The sequence below is a fragment of the Pantherophis guttatus genome, chromosome 1 (genome assembly GCF_059756535.1).
Source record: "Pantherophis guttatus breed Tessera chromosome 1, ASM5975653v1, whole genome shotgun sequence".
Classification (NCBI taxonomy): domain Eukaryota; kingdom Metazoa; phylum Chordata; class Lepidosauria; order Squamata; family Colubridae; genus Pantherophis; species Pantherophis guttatus.
Window position 1 is genome coordinate 247,870,455 of NC_142063.1, and position 24,533 is coordinate 247,894,987.

At 38.7% G+C, this 24,533-nt stretch overlaps 1 long non-coding RNA gene across 3 annotated transcripts in view; it reads right to left on the minus strand.

Moving 5' to 3' along the window:
- The window catches only part of LOC148116819 (uncharacterized), a 100,943-nt gene that overhangs the window by 41,565 nt on the left and 34,845 nt on the right, over positions 1-24,533 (minus strand). Inside the window, exon 6 of one of the 3 annotated variants that reach the window (XR_015731406.1) lies at positions 13,668-14,251. The exons of the other annotated variants lie outside the window; for them this stretch is intronic. This is a non-coding gene — a long non-coding RNA (uncharacterized LOC148116819). Of the gene's footprint in view, positions 1-13,667; positions 14,252-24,533 lie in introns of those variants that run through there. 3 annotated transcript variants of the gene reach the window in all.

A 24,533-nucleotide genomic window follows, 5' to 3' on the forward strand; every position in this document is an offset into this window, starting at 1 on the left:
AAATATATTATAAAAAATGAGTTTTAATGCCTGGCCATATGTAGGGGATCTGCAAGGTGGGGTAGGGGAGTAGTGATCTATGAGTGTCAAAAAAATCAAGAAAGTGGCTATGACGGTGCAGTTGAAGTCCATCCATTTTACAGTATGCATATTGCATGTGTGAACTGATCCCTTGTCCTAGTTGGTCTATTTGGAAGAACAAAGCACATATTCACCCAATAAATTCTGGCCTTATATTATAGGAATTACCGCTAAGGTGATTTACACCCTTGACTGACAAGCTTCCCAGTACCAGATTTACTGTTTTTCAGTTCTCAGTTTAGTGCCATAAAAAGCTGTAATACGTGGTTTAACTCTTCAATAAAAGTCAGGTGCCTATTATTCACTCCTGTTGATCTCTGCTTGGGAGAAAGGAATCAGTGAATCTGACACAATATTAACAACTGGTTTTATTGATCCCTTGCTGTGCGGTGAAATAATACTCCGAATGCTCAATGACTTATGCTAGGTGTTGTACCTGATTGGCATGTTTATATCAAGAAGTTAGTATTCTGAAGTTGTTTATTTATTTACAGCTTTGGCTGAATGAAAAAAGGATTGAGGAAAGTGATCTATTGCCCTACAGCACGTGTTAGGCATCGTGGGCATTCTTAGGCCTGGATCAGTGTAGAAAATGACATTTAAACAGAATCTTACTTTGAAGGTAGTAGATAGCCAAGAGCAATGGCTTTACTCTTTAGTGAAAGAGTGCTGACCTTTAAAAAAAAAATCTATTATACATCTGTTTATTTGGTAGTACAGTAGTTTTCAAGGCTGGTCTTTACTTCGCCAGAAGTAAATTGTGAGGAAGATGAGATGGGATTTCGATGCAGACTGTTGTTGTGGTCCGCCAGCAGCCTGCGGAACTGGCAGAGGAGTCAGACAGTGATGAGGCTGAGGAAGAACACGGCCAGTCCTGGAAGCTGGGGAAGGCCCTGATGAGGGCTGTGCGTCAGAGGCAGAGATGGGGCCAGGGCCATCGGGGAATGATGTGCGGACTTAGGAGCCTCCAGAGGCTGACAGTAGAGAGGCAGAGGAACAGGAGGAGCCTGTTCCCAGTGCACGTATGAGAAGAGTTGCCAGAAGGCAGGAGCAGATAAAGCAGAGAGGATGATTCAGGAGTAGGGCCAAGAGATGTTTGGCCTCTCCCATAAGGCTTAAAAGATCAGCAACGGCTCTTGGCCTCTTTGCCAGAAAACAACCGTTGAGAGAATTGCTTCTTGTTTGGCTGTAGTTATTTCTTCTGTTCCTGAACTGTTGCCAAGAAAAGCCTTTGGCAGTTTGCCTAATTATCCTAAGGTCAGAGATAAACTAAAGACTGGTGTTTTGAGGACTTTGCTTTCATTTGATTTAGAGTATGCTGAGAATGAGTTAATTCTCAGCTGTTTTAATAAAATCTGTTTGTTTTCTGGAACTGTTTTGCATTTAAAATCAGCTATGTGGGCCTGGGTCACAACAACTGTTTTGCATATGTAGAAGGTTCCTAAATGGATGGACTCACAGTTTTGAGGTGATCCCAGATCTAGAAGCTCAGGTAAATCAATGACATAGATTATCTTTTTTTTATTAGCTTGGGGGTAGTATAACAGATGCAGTGTTTCTTTAATAGCTTTATGGTTATATAGGCACTAGGTTATATAGGTAAATTACCTATAGGTTTTATAGGTTTCCTTTTAGGAAATTATAGTGATCCATAAATTTATTTATTTATTTATTTTCGAATTTATATACCGCCCTTCTCCCGGAGGACTACTTATTTGTGTACAGCCACAAATAAGAAACATAAAATACAAACATTATTTAAAAGAATATATATCTATTTGACCCGATAATTTAAAAAGTGACAAACCAATTAAAAAACATTTAATTTTTTTTCTTTTTTTTAAGCCAGCCCGGCTTGCTGGAAAAAGAAAGTTTTAAGGGCGCGGCGGAAGGCACCGAGGTCTTGGATTCTCCTTATCTCTGGGGGCATCTGATTCCAGAGGGTAGGTGCCCCCACAGAGAAGGCCCTCCCCCTGGGGGTCACCAGCCTACATTGTTTGGCTGATGGCACCCCGAGGAGGTCCTCTCTGTGGGAGCGCACAGGTCGATGGAAGGTCATCGGTAACAGCAGGCGGTCTCGACGATAACTAGGTCCTGTGCCATGGAGCGCTTTAAAGGTGGTAACCAAAACCTTGAAGACCACTGGGAGCCAGTGCAGCTCATGCAGGAGAGGTGTTATGTGGGAGCGCCATGCAGCTCCCATAACTACCTGCGCGGCCGCATTCTGGACCAGTTGGAGCCTCTGGGTGCTCTTCAAGGGGAGCCCCATGTAGAAAGTGTTACAGTAGTCCAGACGAGAGGTGACGAGGGTGTGAGTGACTGTGCACAAGGAATCCCGATCAAGAAAGGGCCGCTGTCACCTGTACTGTGCTGGAAATTTAGTGCATTGTGTAGTTGCTTCCATCATCTCCATCATCTCCTAATCCATTCTCGGTGTCTTTGGGGGCTTTGCGGATGTAAGATTGGCACCAAACTTGTGTCCCCATAATTCTGTTGGCTTTCGAGAAATCTTATATGACTTGAGCATTTGGTTTAGCTCAGGGGTGGTTCTACTTACCTTTACTACCAGTTCGCAGCGGGGCACACATGCTCTTCTGCGCAGAAGCATTTTGATGATGTTGGGGTCAGTGGGCGGTTTTACTACTGGTTCTATAGAACTGGTGCGAACCAGGGGCAACCCACCACTGGTATAGCTGTTTTTCAAGAGGAAATACTGTGAAGAAAGTATTGAAGTTTCCACTGGAAGCTCCTCTGGAACTATTTGGGGGGAGGGGAGATATCCCGGATCTGCGCACCTTCCGCCGTGCCTTAAAGACCTTTTTATTTCACCAGGCGGGCCTGGCCTAATTTTCTCCCTCTTTTATAAAAGATTTTTAATTTTTTAATTTTTTAGTATTTTATATATTCAAATTTTAAAATAGGTTTTAAATTGATTGGGGTTTTAATTTGTCTGGGCCAAAACTATTTAATTTGATTTTAATTCCACTTTTAAATTTTGTATGTATGTATTTTATTGTTTGGCTGTGCACCGCCCTGAGTCCTTCGGGAGTAGGGCAGTATAGAAATCAAATCAAATCAAATCAAATCAAATCAAATCAAATCAAATCAAATCAAATCAATATATTTTCCATTGGTCCCTTTCATCTTCTTGGATTCCCACCTTCCTTGCTGAAGTCAAGATGCTGTGCTATCCCAAAGGTGCTTTTTCAAGAGGCAACTGCACTCTATGGTTTTTTATTTTGAAGACATTTCACTTCTGATCAAAAAAACTTGTTCAGCTGAAGAAGCTTCTTGGATGAGAAGTGAAACATCTTCAAAGAAAAACCAGAAAGTCCAATTGCCTCTTGAAAAAGTACCTTTGGGACAATCATAACCTGGATGACTGAGAAGCTCCATAGACATGATGCTGTGCTATTATTTCCTTATCTTCTCCTATAGATCTGAGAGGATGCCTTTCCATTCCCGCACCCAGCGACTTTGAGGCAAAAATGGGGAGAAAGAGACAAGGTGAGAACAAGATGGTACCTACAATGCAAGATTGTAAATCTAGAGTAATTTTCTTTCCAGTACTAACCATGATCTTCTATGCTATTCCCCATGCACAATGAATTCATAATTCAACATTTTAAACATCTGTTGCCCCTAATTTGGTAGTATAAGATGTACTAGCTCTTTATTCCATGGTATTTTAATACAATAAAAACAATCTATTTCTTTTGTATTATGAATAATGCTAATATTACTAATAATCTTTAAATGACTGAAGGAAATAGCACAAACACAAGTACAAAAAATAATATCTCTCTCTCCTCCGCTTGTCCTCCTTCTCTTTTTTCTTTTTATAAAGACTTTGAGTACTTGTATGATCCCTTTCACTCCTAGATGATTTATCCTGCTTTCTCAAGTGTGCACTCTGGGTGGAAGTAAAGTATGTGGAATGTCCCATTACCAGCTGTTTATTCTCAGCGCTGATCATATACAGCTGCTTTGATTATCATTTCTACTTGGGACCCCTGCCTAGGCCTAGGCCAGGTGTTGGAATGTGCAGAAGTGGAAGCGATAGATCAAAGAGCACAGGCAATTATGAAAGTGCATTCCCAGAAGGGAGCATACATTTATTTTGCTCCCTGAGTGAGCCCTTATATTTGGCAGCCTTCTTAAAAGAGGCAGAGCCATGCTAGCACATCATGTTCCTAACCTTTTGAGCTGTGAATCATGCTCTTGCGTGATGATCAAAGGGCCACTTATCAGTGGACACTGCCATGTCTTTGTCCCTGAAATATTTCATGTCTTGGACAATGATCAGAGATGATTCATGTAATCCTTTTAAACCATAAGAAAGCCACCTCTAGGTGACTTTTCCCATCATGGCATTTTAAGGAACAATGTTAGATACGATAATTCAATAATTAATTTCTTTGGCTTCTATGAGATTTTATCCCATGTAAGCGGAGAGAAGGTAGAAGGATTTCACATTTCCCAAATGACAGAAAATGTCAGTGTGCCAAGATATGCTGACACACACAGAGAGAGGAATGAATGAATATAAATGACTTTAGGAAATCTAGAGAATTATCCAATCTAACGCCAACTCATTAGTCAGCCTGACTTTATTATTATTAGTTTTATTACATTTTGTATTATTGTAACCGTTTAACTTCATAACATGTATGCGAAATGTTTCTCAAAGTGTGCAACATAGCCAGAGTTAAAAACTGCTACATAAATAGATCAAGTCATACAAAAAAAAAAAAAAAGAGGGAAAATATTCTGAAGAACAGTTAATAATCAAATCAATATGGAAGGATAGTAAGGCTCTTTTTTTTTTCTTTTTGCAAGAGTGACTTTGCTGGAACATAGCCAAAGGCAAGAGATTTTGTTTGAATATATATATATATATATATATATATATATATATATATATATATATATATATATATATATGTACACACATATATACAGTATATATAAGATTCCACGGCCACTTTTTATCTATCATTCTGGTGTGATGTGTGTTCTGCTTTCTGGAATGTATTACAGTAATGAATGCATATATATTGCATTTCTTCACCATATGGAAATGGTTTAATGCTTAGCAACATTCCAGGGCAATAACTATCAGTAGACAAAGCATTTCAGTTTTTTTTTTTAAAGAAATCAAATGCAGTGTATAAGAATCCATCCATCCATACGCATATACAACACATGTCATTGCTTTCTATGACTTTTCAGCACATTTAAATAAATCTGCAAAATGAGTAACAGTTTTGGTTACTGCTCTGGTTCCAATTAGGGTCAGGATTTGGTCAAAATTAAGGATTTATAAATCTTAATTTCAGTAAAAGATGCTCAAATGATAATCTGTGTCAATAGTGACTGGTAGCCTTTGGGGCTTATAAGAAATACATTATTTGTTGGTGAAGCAGAGTTAACAGTATGCATTACTCCCCCTTCCAAAAATAATCTGAACCCAGTTTCAAAGAAATAGTAGCAGAAACATATTGCACGATATAAAACTGAAGCAGAAAAACGAATTTCACCAAAACCTTTCCCTTGTCCCTGTCAAATACAGAAGCATCTGTCTCTCTTCTCTAATGAACTATCCTTTGTATGTATATCTATGTGATATCCACATAAACATAATTGTTTATGTTTGTTTGCAGAATTACAAATAGAACCGGGGTAGCACAGTGGTTAGAATGCAATATTGCAAGCTAACTCTGCCCACAGCCAGGAGTTTGATTCTGAGTGGCTCAAGATTGACTCAACCTTCCAGCTTTCCAAAGTCGGTAAAATGAGGACCCAGATTGTTGGAGACAATATGCTGACTCTGTAAACTGCTTAGAGAGTGTTATAAAGCACTGTGAAGTGGTATATAAATCTAAGTGTTATTGCTATATACATACTTTATTTTATTTTTTGTCCTTTCAAGTCAATTGTAATTCCTGGCAATTCTTGATCAAGCCCTTGAAGTTTTCTTAGCAAAATTTCAGAAGTAGTTTGCCTGGAGGCTGTGCGGATCTGGATGGGGAGAAACAGGCTCAAGCTCAACCCTTCCAAGACTGAGTGGCTGTGGTTCCCGGCATCCCGATATAGTCAGTTGATTCCATCACTGACTATTGGGGGCGAGTCTTTGGCCCCTTCGGAGAGGGCTCGCAATCTGGGAGTCCTCCTGGATACGCAACTGTCCTTGGAGGAACATCTGACGGCTGTTGCCAGGGGGACTTTTTGTCAGGTTCGCCTGATCCGCCAGTTGTGGCCCTTTCTTGATCGGGATTCCCTGTGCACAGTCATCATGCCCTCGTCACCTTTCGCCTGGACTACTGCAACACTCTCTACATGGGGCTCCCCTTGAAGGGCACCCGGAGGCTCCAACTGGTCCAGAATGTGGCCACGCGGGTAGTCACAGGAGCTACCTGGCGCTCCCATATAACACCGCTCCTGCGAGAGCTGCACTGGCTCCCAGTGGTTTTCCTGGTGCGCTTCAAGGTGTTGGTTATCACCTTTAAAGCGCTCCATGGCATAGGACCTAGTTATCTTCAAGACCGCCTGATGCTACCGACGGCCTCCCATCGACCTGTGCGCTCCCATAGAGAGGGCCTCCTCGGGGTGCCATCAGCCAAACAATGTAGGCTGGTGACCTCCAGGGGGAGGGCCTTCTCTGTGGGGGCACCTACCCTCTGGAATCAGCTGCTCCCAGAGATAAGGAGAATCCAAGACCTCGGTGCCTTCCGCCGTGCCCTTAAAACTTTCTTTTTCCAGCAAGCCGGGCTGGCCTAACACTTTTTAAATGTTTTAATTGGTTTGTTACTGTTTTTAATTATGGGGCCAAATTTATATATATCTTTTAATGGTATTTTAATATTTGTAGTCTATGTTTTATGCAGCTGTACACCGCCCTGAGTCCTTAGGGAGAAGGGCGGTATACAAATTCAAAAATAAAATAAATAAATAAATAAATAGCCTCTTTCCTAGAAAGACAGAAAGGGAGTAACTGGCCCAAGGTCACCTAACTGGCTTTGTGCCTAAGACAGAACTATAACTCACCATCCTGGTTACTAGTCTGATGCCTTAACCACTACACCAAACTGGTTCTACCCATCCCATCCTATCCTGCCATCCTACTACCCATCCACCCACCCATCCATCCATTTATCTTTTCCTCTAATCTCTACCAGTTTAGGAGTGTGCAACTTTATAGAGGTTACCAGAAAAGAAGAAAAGACATTAGAAACAAAGCAATCTGAAAGAATATGTGGGTGAGGAATAGAAATTAGAAAGAAAAAAATAGATAAAGTAAAATGAATAAGAATAGGAGTGATAGAAGTAGAATGTTGAGTAGATGGATAGAAAGAATATAGATTGTAATTGATTTCTCTTCCCATCCAAAAAACAATATTTTCATTTGCTTTATTTATTGATTGAATTTATATAGCTGCCCACCTTACTTACATGTGACTTGGGGCAGTATACCTACTTTTAAATAATTGTAGAATTAAAAAAGACATAGACAGAAATACTTTTGTTTGATGGCAGTTTTTCTATGCTAATACCATTATCATTAAATTTGGATGACTGGTTTTCCAGAGGCAATTTTAATAAATTGACAGAACATGGAATAACATCATTAACTAAGTACAGGGGCATCTGCAGATAAAATTGATCTTACTGTTGGGGCCACCTATTTTTCGTACCCTTTCCCTTTTTCCCTACTTCACAACACTGAAAAAAACTTCTCCTTCTCCTTCTCCTTCTCCTTCTCCTTCTCCTTCTCCTTCTCCTTCTCCTTCTCCTTCTCCTTCTCCTTCTCCTTCTCCTTCTCCTTCTCCCTCCTCCTCCTCCTCCTCCTCCTCCTCCCTCCCTCCCTCCCTCCCTCTTCCTCCTCCTCCTCCTCCTCTTCCCCTCTCCTTCTCCTCCTCCTTCTCCTTCTCCTTCTCCTTCTCCTTCTTCTTCTCCTTCTCCCTCTCCCTCTTCTCCTCCTGCTCCTGCTCCTCCTCTACTGGTCCTTAAAATAAGGAATGAGATATGTCTCACTATAGTAAGCTTTTTTATTGTCTCGAGGAAATTTTAAAATACAAACAAACTTAGCAGTCCCAACACTACATGATATTTCAATATAAATCTAACATTTAGTCACAAAGCTCTTTTCCAACTAGGACTGGTCTCCTGAGGGATAAATAAAGGCTGAATGTGTTGGCAAGTTACTATACATTCTGCATGGTGTCCTTCATCAGTACTCTTTCTGCTATAGCCTATGGAAGTCATCTTTTGTGTACATTTATAAACTAACAGTTCAAATTTGCTTGGTTATTTTTAGTTGAAAGACACATTACATTTTTAGAATTGTAAGGGCTAATAATTGTTAGTTACCAACAAATTTCCAGGGTATAATTTGTTCTGTAAATTTCATGCTGTTATTCACACTAGTTAAATTGCCGAAGGGATTTCTGTTTAAATGGAAAATAATATTTTTCTCCCCCCCCCGAAAAAGAAAAAAAGTCACTGTCATTTCCAGTTTTTGCTGGATGTTGGTGTTTCAGCCCTGTGATTTCTTTAGCCATTGCCTGAGATTGAATACATGTAGAAAAAGGCTGCTGCAGTCTGATTTTTTTTTTTTTGTAAAACTTTTACATTTTACTCTTTTACCTGTTTGACAGCAGAGAATTCCAAATGACAATCATGGGTACTTTGAAAAATTATGAAGAATTTCCATTTTGATTCTGACTTTGCAAATGAAGGGTAGAGTGATTTTAACATTAATTTACATTTACATGTCATCATGCATGCAGACGATGTGTCCATTTCCCCATAACTCTGGTATCCCTTTGTAGATATCTAGCTGCTTTATCATCCTATTGTTTCTAGGGAATCCTTTGGAATTTCTTATTCAAAAACCCAGTTCTAGTTTTCTCCAGAATGTGTTTTTAGACCCCTATTAAGCCCAATTGATCAGGTTAACAGCTTCAAGTACTTAGGTGTCCTTTTCCAAACCTCAATAACCCATTGAGTAAGATTAGAGCTCAAAATGCAATCTTTAATGATGCTAATAATCAAGGCAATTATTATGTTCTAGCAGCAATAAAACTGTAAAAGGCAAAGGGTCTAGACTTTTTGCTATGCAGTGCAAAATTCTGTATATACAGACAGTTCTAATTTGGAGGATTTCCAATTTAAGGTTCAGAAAGCCACATGCTGCAGTCTATCAAATGTCTTTGTTTATCTAGAGCTTGGCTGCATTTCCCTTGGGGCACACCTGAGACTTTGCAATCTCAGATTTTGGCTGAAACAAATCTTTGGGGTAAATCTCTGCTTCACCTCAGTCCACCAAGCCAAAAGTTATGGTTTGCAGAAGGTGGTTGATATCCTCTATCTAGTTAAAAAAAAGCTACCGGTTCATCTGAACCAGTATTTCCAACAATCAGCTGTGCCACACAGTTTATATTCGCTAGAAAGCAGGAAATCCTGCTTTCTAGCAATGTTGTGGCCCGCCAGCGGCCTGCACGGATCGTGGCTGATCCCGACGAAGAGGAGGCTGGTGTGGTGTCGCGCCAGCAGCCTGTGCAGCCGACGCTCGCGTCGGACAGCGAGGAGGCTGAAGAGGATGTGGTGCCAGAGGCATAGACTCAGCCAGAGCCTTCAGAACCTCCAGAGGCTCCTTCAAGTGGAGACAGCAAAGTGGAGGAGGCTCTCCTCAATGCTCGAGCACGCAGGGCTGCCAAAAGGCAGGAGTGGCTACTCAGGAGGAGGAGGTCTACTCGAGAGTAGGACTTGAGTATAATTGGCCATTCCCTTAGCCTATTTAAGTCGCACGCAGCTAGTGCATTCTTGCTGGAAACAACTCGTATTATTTCAGAGTATTTTGGTTTATCATATCTTGTTTTCTGGGCTGGTTGCCAACCTTTGCCGGTCTTGTTTATTCTTGCTACTTAATAAATTTGATAAGGACCGTTGGTGTGTATCAATATCCTCGGAAATCCGGAGCTGGGGCAGAACAAGCAAAGCTAAACTGCACGGCACAGCTGTTTACCCTCCCCTCACTATTCTACTTACCTTCCCAAGCCTGCTTTTTCCACGTGCTTTTGGTACACACTGTGCATGCACGCTGGCAGCGCACATTTGGCGCGCACCACCCATGCGCGGGCAGCGAACCGGTGGCAATCCGTGGAGGATTTCACCAGTGGCCTAAATTTTATTGGTCTGGAACAATAAATAAATAAATAAATCTACATTATTTATTGCTACTAAGATCGCTATCAATCTGGGTGTTACCATGAAAAACAGAATTCTTTCACTGATTTCTCCATCTCTCCTTCACCAACATCTAGGATTGGATAACTGCATCACAACACTCTACGACAGTGTATTTCCCCATGCTTGAGCATTGAGAAAATTGTCTGGATGAGAGACAGAAAGATGCAGTGTCATAAATGTGTGATCTTCCTGCTAGAGATCAGTAGACCTCTCTGCTTCTCTATTTAAAGTTTCTTAGAATTGTTTCTTAGATCAGAATAATTCAGGCAGCAAAATGCTTTGGGAGGAATTTTGTAGAAGGATATTCCTTCAGCATCCATTGTTAAAAAGGGTTCAAGGAGAAAAAAAAACAATGGAAGGGTTGTGTTTCTTATGCTGAGTTCAGATTTTCTAGCATTTTTGGAGACAATCAAGGTTAAACTTAATCAAACCTAAATCAAATCTTATAAACTCTGTTTCTATTTGTAATCTGCTTTTTGTGCTGTTTAATACATATATTTGCACATAGCATTTCATACATACTTACATATAATATACTATAATACACACACACACATAATCATACATACATCCAGTACATTCATATACAGTATGTGTGTATGTGTGTGTATGTGTGTGCATGTATAAATTTCTTGGAGAATTTATGTTTGTTGGCATGAATGCATAAAAAGATTTACAGAAAACATTGTAAAATGGAGCTAACAGCCAACATCACTGTAGGTCTCTGGACACAGATGAGTCTTCATGCATTGCATATGCTTAGTCAGAGTGCACTGCCAACAATTGGGACACAAATATTACAGTCTTCAGGGCTAACAAACATGCAAAGGCTGCTTTCTTGGAGACAATGTGAAACTGAGCTAAGGAAATGAGATCCAGCCATGATAAGATGTCGCACTACCTAATGAGGCTTGCTTTTATTGTTATTATCTCTTAAATCTCTTTTTTGTTCATATACCCTATATACCAGTGGTGGGTTCCCCCCGGTTCAGACCAGTTCGCAAGAACTGGTAGTAAAACCGGCGGGAGGCTCCGCCCACTGACCCGGACGTCATCATAGGTGATCTGCGCATGCGCAGAAAAGCACGTGTGCGTGAGTGAAGCAAGCGGGCGTGAGCGGGCGCAATGCAAACCGGTAGTAAAGATAAGTAGAACCCACCCCTGCTATATACCCACTTAGTTCTATATTTCAGGTATATTATGTTGATGCTAAGGTTATTGTTGTTGTTGTTATTAGCTGAATAGAAAGGTGTCATATGTGGAATGCTTTTTATTTTTCCTGAATCTCATATGAAGTGTCCTTATCTTATTTTTCAAACACCATCAATGATTTGATTAATATTTTCAAAGATGTAGTGAGAGAAGGTGGTGGAGGGAGAAACTAATAATTCTCAAAGAATTAGGAGGCTATAATTCAAAAAGAAATTACAGCTTCAAAATGTTGAACAGGAGGATGGGCAGCTTCAGTCTTTTTCTTGGTTCTTGACTGAAGCCATGATATCCAACTGGAGGGTAGAAATGGTACACTCAGACTAACTAATTGCTAAAGGTAGAGACTGCTGCAGCCCTTAAAGGTTACTTGTCAAGACATCTATTATCCCCATGCTGCTGTGATCATAGTCCTATGAGTTCCAACATTTTACTGTGTAATCGCTCTGTTCCATCTCTAACACACACAGCAATTTTCCTAGACCAACCAATTTTCGTAGGTCTGCATCAGAACATCTTTCTTTTTGTACATCAACAAGTACCATTTACTATAGTATTTGAAAATTAAGAGATTAGATTTTGAAGGCAGGAGAAATGTAAAATACAGTACTTAAGGTATTAGATAGAGAAGAAAAGCAGAAGAATTGTGAAATACATATTTGGTACTATTTTTTGCGTCAGCCTGTGGCTGAAAAGTAAACCACGCTGTGTTAAATGAAATGCTCTTTCTGTAGATAATTTTGACCTTCTCCTGGTGGTAGATTACAGGGTTTTACAAAATTATGAAAATGAAAAAAGGTTTTAAAGTACAGCAGTCAGACAAGCAGTTCAGTTTCTCTTCAGTATTTTCAACACTAAATGGAGATAGACAATATCTACAGACCCCCTCACATCCTGGACATAAACCGCTTCAACTCCTCCCCTCAGGACACCACTGTAGGGCATTGCATACCAAAACAACTAGATACAGGGACAGTTTTTTCCCTCATGCCATCACTCTGCTGAACACTTAATCCTCACAGTATTGTTTTATATCTGAGTATATTTACTCATGTTGTATGGCTGTAGTATTATTATCCTTCTCATCTTCTCTACTACCGCCTCTACTACGCCTCTTATTACGATTATTATTACTCTGTTGCTTTGCATGTACATTGAGAGCCTCTGCACCATCAATCTAATCATATTTGGCCAAATAAAATATTCTGTTTTGTCTTGTTCTGGTTTTATTTGGGGGGGGGGGTGGAGGAGGAGGAGGAGGGGTTACTGCTACATTGCACTCTTACAAATCATTTTTATGCACATTCCTCCTAATGTCTCCTATTATATTCAAAACCTATATAGTTTTGATCATATTTTTTCATGTATAACTTTTTGTGAGTAATTTTACCTAAATTAATGCATTTGGATGAACATACTTCACTAATATACACAACATATGTTGGAGTTTTTTGAACTGCGTTCTTACCGTTTAAGCAACAAAGCTTCATTCAATATATAATTAAATGCAGCACTTTAGGTATATTTTCATTAAAATACAGATCAAGTATCAGAAGTTCATGGTTGAGACAGCTTTTTATTTCACTAAATAGGTATGTGAGAATCCTTTGGATTTTCCAAACAACTATAAGGTTCACAAATGGAAGAGGAGAAGATACCATTTTACACACTGTTACACTGTACTCTAATTCTTGAGAATGGATTAGGGACCCCAACAGAGAAATCATGTTCTTCCATTCTGCATTAGATGAAAATCATTCCCCAAACTAAAAGCACAACTTACTTCAGCCTCCCCAAATGTGAAGTATTATTTCTGAACAAATTTTGGCTTAATCATTTCTGAAAAGAGTTCTGTTTGCATGAATATGCGTCAGACTGAAAGTATTTTACAAATATAGGGACAAGTACAGAATCTACAGTTTACATTTTCCAAATCTACACACTGTCCCAATTACATTTGAATGTTAAAATTACCCTTCTTCTGCATCTGAGATGCAGATCACAACTCTACAATTGGGTAAGTTATGAAAAAGTATACAAAAATTCAGATGTAAGAGAAAACAGAAAGAAAGTTTCCAGGTGTACATATTCAGAAAAGTATTTATGAGAATTAAGAGGGAAAGTATACCCAAAATTATGCTGTTATTTTTGTTGGGACTTTTAAAAATTGCAATCTGAATGAAAAGACATATGATATATCTTCTTGCCCACCACTTTTCTTCTGTAAATTTTATATCCCCCTCCATTATTGTTAATTTTACACAGAATGTATTGTGTCATTCAGCCATATTGTTTTCACACATATACATTGAAGTGCAGTGACACCCAGATATAACAACAAATTATTGCAAGGCAAATGCAATGTTGCTGTATGGTAGTTAATGACTTACCATTTTATGTGCTCTGACAAGCTTAAAGATACTTAAAATATGTTATTCCTAATTTTTTTTCTGCAAGCTGCAATGTGGTTGTGACCACAAGGTGTTATTAAGCCAATCTCTTGTGAAAATGACACATTGTCCTGACAGTGCCCTCTGATGGACTGTCAGTCTGTTTCTTAAAGGATGGAACTGAAATCAAATGAAAAGAAAGATACTGGGGCAATGCTGTTTCTTCCAGACCAGATAGTTACATTTCCTCATCCTTGTTCTTCAAGGTTTTCTTGATGATACAGTATAGTAGTAAATCTTCTAATCAGGAGTTTGTTGTTCTGGAGGAATAGGGGAGATATTTATAGTATCATCCTAGAGTATCACCAGCATTTACTCCTGATGACTGCCTGGACAAGTCCCTGCAGTTTTCTTGGCAAGAATTTAGAAGTAATTTGCCTGTTCGTTAGGGTTGAGAGAAAATAACTGGCCAGACGTCACTCTGTTGACTTGATGCTTAAAGTGGGACTAGAACTCACGGTTGCCTGATTCTACCTTGGTGCCTTAACCACTTCATCAGACTGGCTTTCTAGCGTTAGAGAGCTATTTTTATAATAGGCATAGATTCCATCTATGCACTGGATCAAATGTAAGACAAATGAGGTGTGATATGTTTAACCTATTTTTTCAGAAAGCACATTCCACTCAACTTTGACCAGCTCCATTTGATAAAAAGGCAGTAGTGTTTCATCTTTATAATATGCCCAAACATGCCATATGTCTGCCTCAGACTCTCAAGGAGAAGAATGCCTCCAATGCAATTTTGCAATCCAGGCCAGACAATGGAGGCTTTTCCCCCTCTCCCAAGGGGGATTTTCAATGTATTAGCTTTGCATTTCTGACAGCAGTGTAATATATTCTATAAATATATGTTATATGGGCATGTATAAACAGCCAGGGTGATGTTAGCATTAAGAATATGGGGTGTTTTTTTTTTTAAAAAAAAAATCAAACTGCCAAGTCTGAGTAATTGTTAATTTCTTAATTAGATCTGAACAAACTGCCTAAATTTGATCATATCCTGAAAGTCAACCAGAGAATATTGGAGAATAACATGAATAAAATGTGCTGGTATAAAGGAGATTTTCCTTCTTGGATAATATCTCTCTAAATTATAAAAATGGTTACATGCCTAACTATGTAATTAAATCATAAACAACTATGGAAAAAGAATAGTGTAGTATGTTCCCAAATTTGGGCTACAGACATATGCAAAAAATCCAGATAATCACTAAGTTAGTTTTCAGTAATTTTCTAATGGTTGCCCACATTTTTTCAGCCCAGATCTAGTAAATTAGAAAGTGCAAAGCATCATCCAACAATAGCAAATTATTTAATTATATTTTTGTTCATAAATACTAGGGAGTTATTATGTTCAAAACAATTTGTTTTGAAAGATCTTAAGATCTTTGGGATGGAATGAAATTATCCTGCTCACTCTGATTTGGGGAAAACAGAAATCCTCTTATTAAATTCTTCTTTATTACCACTACTTTTTATGTACACTAACGATTATTCTCCCAAAGTGGATGCTGGAATTCAAAAGTTGATATCCCAGTTTGTTTCAAATCAAATCCTCTTTCATTTTTATAGAACTCACAGTAAGGCTTTAGAAGTCAATGCATAGTTCAAATTTTGTCTGTTTTTATGTAAGCCACCCACCCACTCATGTATATGAGATTGGTGACTATACAAATCTAATTATTTAATTAGATTCTTTTAACATGTTGTAGGATGCCCAGGATACAATATTATGTTTCTCTATATGGTAGGTACAAACAAGGCTTGTAGCTTGCTTCTTTCTCATAGTTTCTCATATATCCCCAAAAGATTACCTGCACACAATATTCGTGTGTATTCACCCCAATGCTCTTGCCTCAGATTGATTCCATCACTTGTCCGGGAGCAGCCATTCTGTCTCAAATTACACCTCCTTTCTAGTGCTAGGAATTAGTCCAGTTGTTGCAATCAGTCCATGTCCTGATACTGTGTTCTCTTAGACCTCTCACTGAGATTTGGGGTGGAACGTGATAAGGAGGCCAATCCCAAGAGTGACGAATTGCATTCCAGAGGTCTAAAAGGCAACTCAATTCAGATATTATAGTAATAGCAATAAGACTACCACTTCACAGTCCTTTTACAGCCCTCTCTAAGTGGTTTACAGAGTCAGCCTATTGCCCTCAAACAATCTGGGTACTCAGAAGGCTGGAAGACTGAGTCAACCTTGAGCCTGGTGAGATTCGAACTGCCAAATTGCAGTCAGCTGGCAGTAAGCAGAAATAGCCTGCAGTACTGTATTATAACCTCTGTGCCATCACAGCTCTTATGAGCGAAAGATGGTGAAGACAGCCCCTCCCCAATAGTTCACAGTACATTGTAGATGCAGATAGTAAAGTGCTGAGTCTGGCAAGATTTTGTCTATAGGTGTGAAACAATAAAGGACTCAGCACGGAAGAATCACAAGTGTCATTCTTAGTTTTGGGGTCTGACAGATTTGCATTGCTGTTTGGTTTATTGAGCCTCGTCCCCATAGGATAGGAACCATCCTTTTGGCATTGAGTTAAATTCATTGAAATCTTAAGAATTTCCATTCCAAGATTCCCACAGTTTTCAAAACACAGACAAAACATTTGCATGGTCTTCCTACAGCTGCTTTCAGAAAGTATGATATGGAAATAGGAGAAAGGTTTCAACATCAATAGCACACAAAACATGCTGGTTTACAAGTGACATATTAAATTAGCCCCAGATGTTCCCTGAGGAACATGAAAGCTCAATAAAAATGTTTAGCAATATAGTTTCTCTTAATGTACATCTTTTCTTTCCTATATAACTTCTATTTTAACTCTTGTAGTTAAGAATCAATGTCGGAACTGCTGGAAAATATCATCCCCCCCCCCAAACAGCAACCTTAATTATCTTTTTTCAAATAGGAAGCTTCATAAAGAGAGAGACACATTTGGAATAATTAGGCTTAACGTATATTCAATTAAACTGGGACTAAGGTCATAATCAATGGGTTCCCATAGGCAAAGCTCATTCTTTCCTAACTCATTTTCTGTCAGCCTACACAACTTATAGAGGCAAAAGGAGAGTGAGCTTTGTCAAATGGCTACATGTGCATTCTTTGGCAAAGAGAAAAGATAGGTTTAGCTATTTAAATGGCTCCCCTTTTGTCACACAAGCCCACTAGCAAACTTATGACAGAGGATAAATCTACCCTTGGCCAATTGGATTAAAGCAACTTGAACAATATTTGAAAGTTTTAAAATGTGCAGAGAAATAATTTACTTTAAGAGGAACTGGAACCACAATAATCACAACGCAAACCTTCTGATCCCATGGGTAGTTCAGAGTTTAGATTTATAGGCAAGAAGGAAAGTATTTCTCAACATCTTGGCATACATGTCTATTTATTTATTAGATTACTGGGAAGATTTAAGTGAAAGTTTGATTTGAGGAGGGTTCAAAGCAGCATAAATATATACATGCATCCTTGATAGATCTTTTGTTTTTAAATATTCCAATGATTGGGGGAGGGCATGACTGATTGCAGTGGACATTTAGGGTGCAAACAAAAAGGATAATCCAGCAAACTACTGTAAAGTCAATATCTCAGATGATAGTCCCCTTCCCCATCTTCTTTCTTCATGACTTCTTGCTCAGTCTCTCTTTTTCTGATTAGAATTCTGGGGAGGGCGTATTCCTTTGCATGCCTATTCTCTTTTGTTACAAAGGAGCCAGTCTAAGTTTTATGAGTGGAATTGTTCTGAGATATTTTTTCCTGTGATTTTGCCAGTGGTTCAAACCACTTGTTCCCTTTCTACCTCTCCCCATTCCATCCTAGCAAATTTATATAGAATGAAACACTCTATGATCCTGTGGGGATCCTGCTTCACCTTTTAAAGCTGAAGATTTAGTCCAAAATCTTGTCTTGTCGAGTGTGTTATTTGAACACAGTTATCTATCTAAGCAGATAAATGGACCAGGTGGTCCATGTGGGTATATGAACTTAATAGAATCTGAAAGTATCTTGTGTATAAAAAAATACAATCAGGTTCCAGAACCTACTTTATTTAGCACTTTATTTTGAGATATGGAGAGCTGGAAAGTTTAATTATGAGACTCTATTAGAGCCAGTTTTGTTCAATGGTTAAAATCAGGGGACTGTGAGTTCTAGTCCTGCCTTAGGCACAAAGCTAGCTGGGTGACCTTGGGCTCAGTCCTAGGAAGGAGGCAATGGTAAATCTGAATTCTTCCTAAATTGCCAGGAGTCAACAATGACTCAAAGGTGCAAAAAAATAACAAAAAACTCAAAACAAATTAGAAATATATTTGATTGCACCTATTTAATTACTGCCATTTTTTCTTATGAACTAGCTTGTCTGAATGCTAAACAACGGAAAAGCATTTTGCCCTACAGAAGTGTCAGTTATTCCTTTTACATTTTATTATCACCATACTGGCATCCTGTCCATATTGTATCTCTGCCTCCTGTGTTGTCCTCATAACTGTCTTAGAAAATTTAATCTGCATTTCCTATATTTGGAAACAGACAACATAAAATTAAGTGAAGTACAAAAATGCATCCCGTGTTTCTTTTGTGTAAATGGAGTGCAGAATATTTATTTGCATAAACTGGGAGGAATTGGAGCCTGCATTGTTATTTGTTGATTAGGATCTGCCTGAATCAAAAACAAAACCACAAAAGGTGTTACTGTTACAGAGATTAGTTTAAAGCTGACACAGAAGTGTGCTGAATTTCAGTTTGTTTTAAGTGTTAAGTGGTTAAGTATTTATAGACAGAATTATACTTGCATAGATTTTCATGGGAGGTGATAATCTTATGGCTCACAGCCACTATATTTGGTTGTGGGGAAGCTACAACACTGCAGTCTGTCCTCCTGAAAAGAAAGGGAGTCGTTGTTGTTGTTGTTATCATCATCATTATTTTCCAATTATGCCACCTTGTTATGTTGCTGGAAAAGAGAAGAATCTCATTTTTACAATCAGTTCTGCAGGTATTCTGCAGCATGTGTCACAATAGTTGACGTGATACTGTAAATGTCCTTCTGCTCCCCTTTTCCCTGTTTTTAAAAGCAGCCATCATAGTTTATGTAGTGTGTTTTAGCCACCTCATGTTCGGAATCTGCTGCCTTCTGCAACTGCCAGTAATTGCAAATGGTCTTGTGTTTTTCACTGATATCACTTTTGGTGTGTATTTACATTACTGTTTGCCTTCTTTGCTCTCAGCTACCATGACAACAGAAAAACCATGCTGGGGACATGGGAACTGATTAACAAATGGAGACAGTTTTTGCTCCAGCTGATGCAGACCTTGTTTCGTGATGTTGTTTTCCTCATTAAAGCAAACAGAAATTGAGAGAGGCTTCTTCCCCTGTTGAGTTGGTCTTTTATCATGCCTTCAGGAAGCAGCTGTTTCTATCAAGATACTGTAGAAAGTAGCTAAGACTGTCATATTTCAATGACATGTACTTATGGGTGTTCAAAACTCCAGGCTGGGTAGCAGAAGCAATTTATATTGGTGCCGAGTAGTCCTCGCTACCCCCCCTGTTCCCCTTTTAACACTAGAATAGATCAATCATATGAGAAAATATGAAACTGTCTTTAACTATACTAATGATGAGATGCTTATCACTATGTTCACAGCACAGCTGCTATGAAAACCATCATATTATTGGTCTTGTTTTCAAGATTGTATAGTATCAATGGTAAGTAGCACATCTCCCATTAGGATCTTTTACAAAATATAGAAACATAATGGCTTGAGGGAACCACCAGAGTGATAGAGTGGTTAACGTGCTGGATCAAAAGTAGAGAGAGGTAGGTTCTAGACTTCTCCTAGACAGTGGGTGACCTGAAGCCAGTAACTTCCTCTCAGTCCTATTCAATGTCAGTTTCTGTAGAAAACTGGTTGAAAAACAATTCCCTTTGTTGCATCATATCTTGATAGCTTTGCTCCAAGAACTATGTTGCAAAAGGACCAAAGTCAAACATTTAGTTAGACAGGTGAAAAGAAAATGGACAAATCTTTCAATTTCCTTCCTTCCTTCCTCCCTCCCTCCCTCCCTTTCTTCCTTTTCAGCTCAGTTAGTCTCCATTCTCTTAGCTAGAGGTTTTTAGAAACAGTACACATTTTTAAAATATCAGAATGTAGCCTAATATGCACATTTAGAGTCTTAGAGGTTTTCTAAAGAAAGTAACAGTTATACCATTTCATTTAGAGTTGATTATGACTAAGTTACATGGGAATATCCCATTGGCAATAAAAATCAATGTACAGTTTGGGTTAGGGTTAGAGTTAGGCTTTTCTTCTGAGTTGATTATGGTGCAGAATAAATTACACTGGAATATCCCATGTAAATCCAAACCAAATACTAGAGATTGATCCGTAGTGATTTTCTAAGGAAAGTAGCAGTTGCACCTTTTCGTTCGGTGTTGATTATGATGCGGAGTATATTACATGGGAAAATCCCATTGTAAATGAAAGTGAATCTAGGGTTAGGGTTGGGGTTAGGGTTAGGGTTACGTCTAACATTAAGACGATCTAAACATGATAGCAGTATTTCAGTATTTGAGAGGCTGCCACAAAGAAAAGGGGGTCAATTTATTTTCCAAAGCACCAGAGAGCAGGACAAGAAACGATGCTTGGAAACTAATCAAGGAGAGAAGCAACCTGGAATTAAGGAAAAACTTCCTTATAGTGAGGAGAATTAACCAGGGGAACAGCTTGCCTTCAAACATTGTGGGGGCTTCATCACTGGAAGTTTTTAAGAAGAGACAGGACAGTCACTTGTCTGAAATGGTATAGGATCTCCTGCTAGAGCAGGGGCTGGACTAGAAGGCTTCTAAGGTCCCTTCTCATTCCTAAAACCACTAAAAATACAACTCTAGCCTTCGTTTGAACCATGATTGCAAGAAGATCTAACTCTAACCCTAACCCTAGCCCGAACCACAAAGAATCCACCCTTAGCATTATTTATTGCAAATGATTCTAAGTAGTGCAAACCCTGACCCTAACTGTATCACCAACCCTAGATTGATTTTCATTTACAAAATGATTTTCCCATGAAACTTACTGTGCGTCATAATCAGCTCTGAATGAAAAGGTGCAATTCTTACTTTCCTTAGAAAACCACTAAGAAACTATCCCTAGTATTATTTTTGTCCATGATTCCAAGTAGACCTTACCCTAACCCCAACCCTAACACAAACTCTGCATTGGTTTTTATTGGTAATGGGATTTTCCCATTTAATTTACTGTGGATCATAATCAACTCCAAATGAAATGATTTAACTGTTACTTTCCTTCCTTAGAAAACCACTAAGAAACTATCCCTAGCATTATTTTTTGCCCATGATTACAGGTAGACCTAACCCTAACCCTAACCTCAACCCTAACCCTAGATTCATTTTTATGTACAATGGGATTTTCCCATGTAATCTACTTGACATCATAATCAACTCAGAACGGAAAGCTGTTATTGTTACTTTCCTTAGAAAACCACTAAGAAACTATCTGTAGTATTATTTTTTTTGCCCATGATTAAATGTAGACCTAACTCTAACCCTAACCCTAAAGCAAACTATAGATTTTTTTAATTGGTAGTGGGATTTCCCCATATAATTTACTGTGGATCATAATCAACTCCAAATGAAATGATTTAACTGTTACTTTCCTTAGAAAACCACTAAGAAACTATCCCTAGCATTATTTTTTGCCCATGATTCCAAGTAAACCTAACCCTAACCCTAACCCTAACCCCAACCGTAGATTCATTTTCACTGACAATGGGATTTTTCCATGTAATTTACTCTGCATCATAATTAACAGCGAATGAAAAGGTGTAACTTTTAGTTTCTTTAGAACACTAGTAGGAATCCATCCCAGCACCCACTGGAGCACAAAATGGATGTCATCAGAACCCTACACCATGGAGATGAAGGCCTGCCTATCAGCAAATATGGAAAAGGGGAAAAAAACTAAAACAGTTCCAAGAACAGCTCCACATCCCTTTGCACTACTCAAGTGACCCTGACGACAGAGATAAATTTCCAGGTGGCCTCAACTAGTCTCTAAACAAATGCAAATGACCAGCTGTCTGCAAAGAGTTTAAATCTTTCCATTCTCCACCATCCAGTCAGGGATGGAAGAAGTTTCTTGAATGAGAAGCAAAATGTTTTCAAAGAAAAACCAGAAAATCCAGTTGCCTCTTGAAAAAAGCACCTTTGGGATTACTCTGGGTCATAATTAACTCTGAATGGAAAACTGTGAATGTTACTTTCCTAAGAAAACCATTAATAATTTATACCTAGCATTGGTTTTTGGCTATGATTCCGAGTAGACCTAATCCTAACCCCAACCCTACCCTTAATCCTAACCCTAATTTTAGATGCATTTACATTGGCAATGGGATTTTCCCATGTAATTTACTCTGCATCATAATCAACAGTGAATGAAAAGCTGTAACTGTTACTTTCCTTAGAAAACTACTAAGAATCCATCCTTAGTACTAGTTTTTGGCCATGATTCCAAGTAGACCTAACCCTAATCCTAACCCTAATCCTTCATTCATTTTCATTGGCATCTGGATTGTCATATGTAATTTACTCTGAAACGTAACCAACTCTGAATTAAAAGTTGTGATTGTTACTTTCCTTAGAAAACCACTAAGAATCAATACCTACCATCATTTTTTGCTGTGATTCCAGGTAGACCCAACCCTAACCCTAAATCAAAATTTAGATTAATTTTCATTGGCAATGGGATTTTCCCATGTAATTTATTCTGCCTCTGAATCAACTCTGAATGAAAAGTTGTAACTATTACTTTCCTTAGAAAACCACGAAGAATCTATATCTAGTATTAGTTGTTGGCTGTGAGTCTAAGTAGACCTAACCCTCACTTTAAACCTTTCCATAACCTTAGTTTCATTTTCATTTTCATGGATTTTCCCATGTATTATAGTGTGATCACAAAGAACTTTGAATGGAAAACTGTCAGGTTCACTTTGCTACCATTATCACTAAGAATCTATACCTAGCAGCAGGGGTGAAATGCTCCCGGTTCGGACTGGATCACCCGATCCGGTAGCGATGGCGGTGGGTGGTTCAGAGAACTGGTAGCAAAAATCCCTGTGTCCCCCGCCCCCATGCCCAGCTGAGCAGTGTGATCATCAGAGGCTTTTTTTTTTTTTTTTACTTTTAAAGGCATTTTTTCTACAACCTTTTCCAACGAAAAAATGCTTTTAAAAGTTAAAAAAAATGCCTCTGATGATCGCACGGTTCAGCTGGGATCATCAGATGCTTTTAAAAGCATTTTTTTCTACAACCTCATCGGCTGAACCGGTAGTAACAAATTTTAGATTTCACCCCTGCCTAGCAGTATATTTTGGGCATGACTCCAAATAGCACCAACCCTAACCCTAACCCTAACTCATTAATCAATAATGAGTTATATAATAATAATGAGTCTATAATCAATGTGATTATAGACTATAGATATCAAACAACTGCGAATGAAAAGCTGTACTTGTTGCTTTCCTTAGAAAACTAATAAAAATCTATCTTTAGCACTAGATTTTGGGCTTGATTCCAAGTAGACCTAACCCTAATCTTTCATTTTCATTGGCAACAAGATATTCCCATGAATTTTACTGGGGACCACAAAAGAGCCTTGGTAGTACAGTGGTCTAAGGCACCCTGTTATTAAGCTGGTTATTAAGACAGATGCCTGCAATTACTGCAGGTTCGAATCTCGCCAAGCTCAAGGTTGACTCAGCCTTCCATCCTTTCTAAGGTAGGTAAATTGAGGATCCAGTTGTGGGGGCAATAAGCTGACTTTGTATAAATATACAAAAAGAATGAAGGCTATTGCTTAGAGCATTGTAAACTGCCCTGAGTCTCTGGAGAAGGGCGGCATATAAATCAAATTAAAAAAAAATGAACAGAATGAAAAGCTGTCAACGTCACTTTCCTTATAAAACCTCTACCAATTTAGAAGGAGCAAAAACCCTGTTTGAAGTGTGGACTGATTGTAAGAATCTGGAAGTCCTGAAAACCTTATGCAAGTTATCTCCTAAACAAGTTTGATGGGCTCAATACATTAACTGGTTCAATTTTAGCCTGCACTATATTCCAGGAGGGAAAAGCTTTATGGAGGACACTTTGTCTAGGTTGCCTCAATACAATAGTATTAAAGCCGAAGTGGTCCAGTTGCTCATCCTCTCGAAGCAGCTAGCAGCCCCAGTAACTGCTTAGGGCCCAAGGGAAAAGGGAGCCTGAGATTCCAAATGAGTTGTTTGAGAAGCTTAAAGAAGTACTTAACCTTGATGAATGGCTTCTGCCCATAAGAATGACTGCACCAGTCACTTATTTTCTTATGGAGACACACCATTAAATACATTCTCCATTCCATGGGATTTCTGCATCAGATATTCATTGTCACATAGCAACTTCTCAGTCTGTAATTACTTCAGAAAAGGAGTAGATGAGAGAGAAGGATAAGAAACACCTTTATAGAGTGTTCTGCCTCTGTGGCAT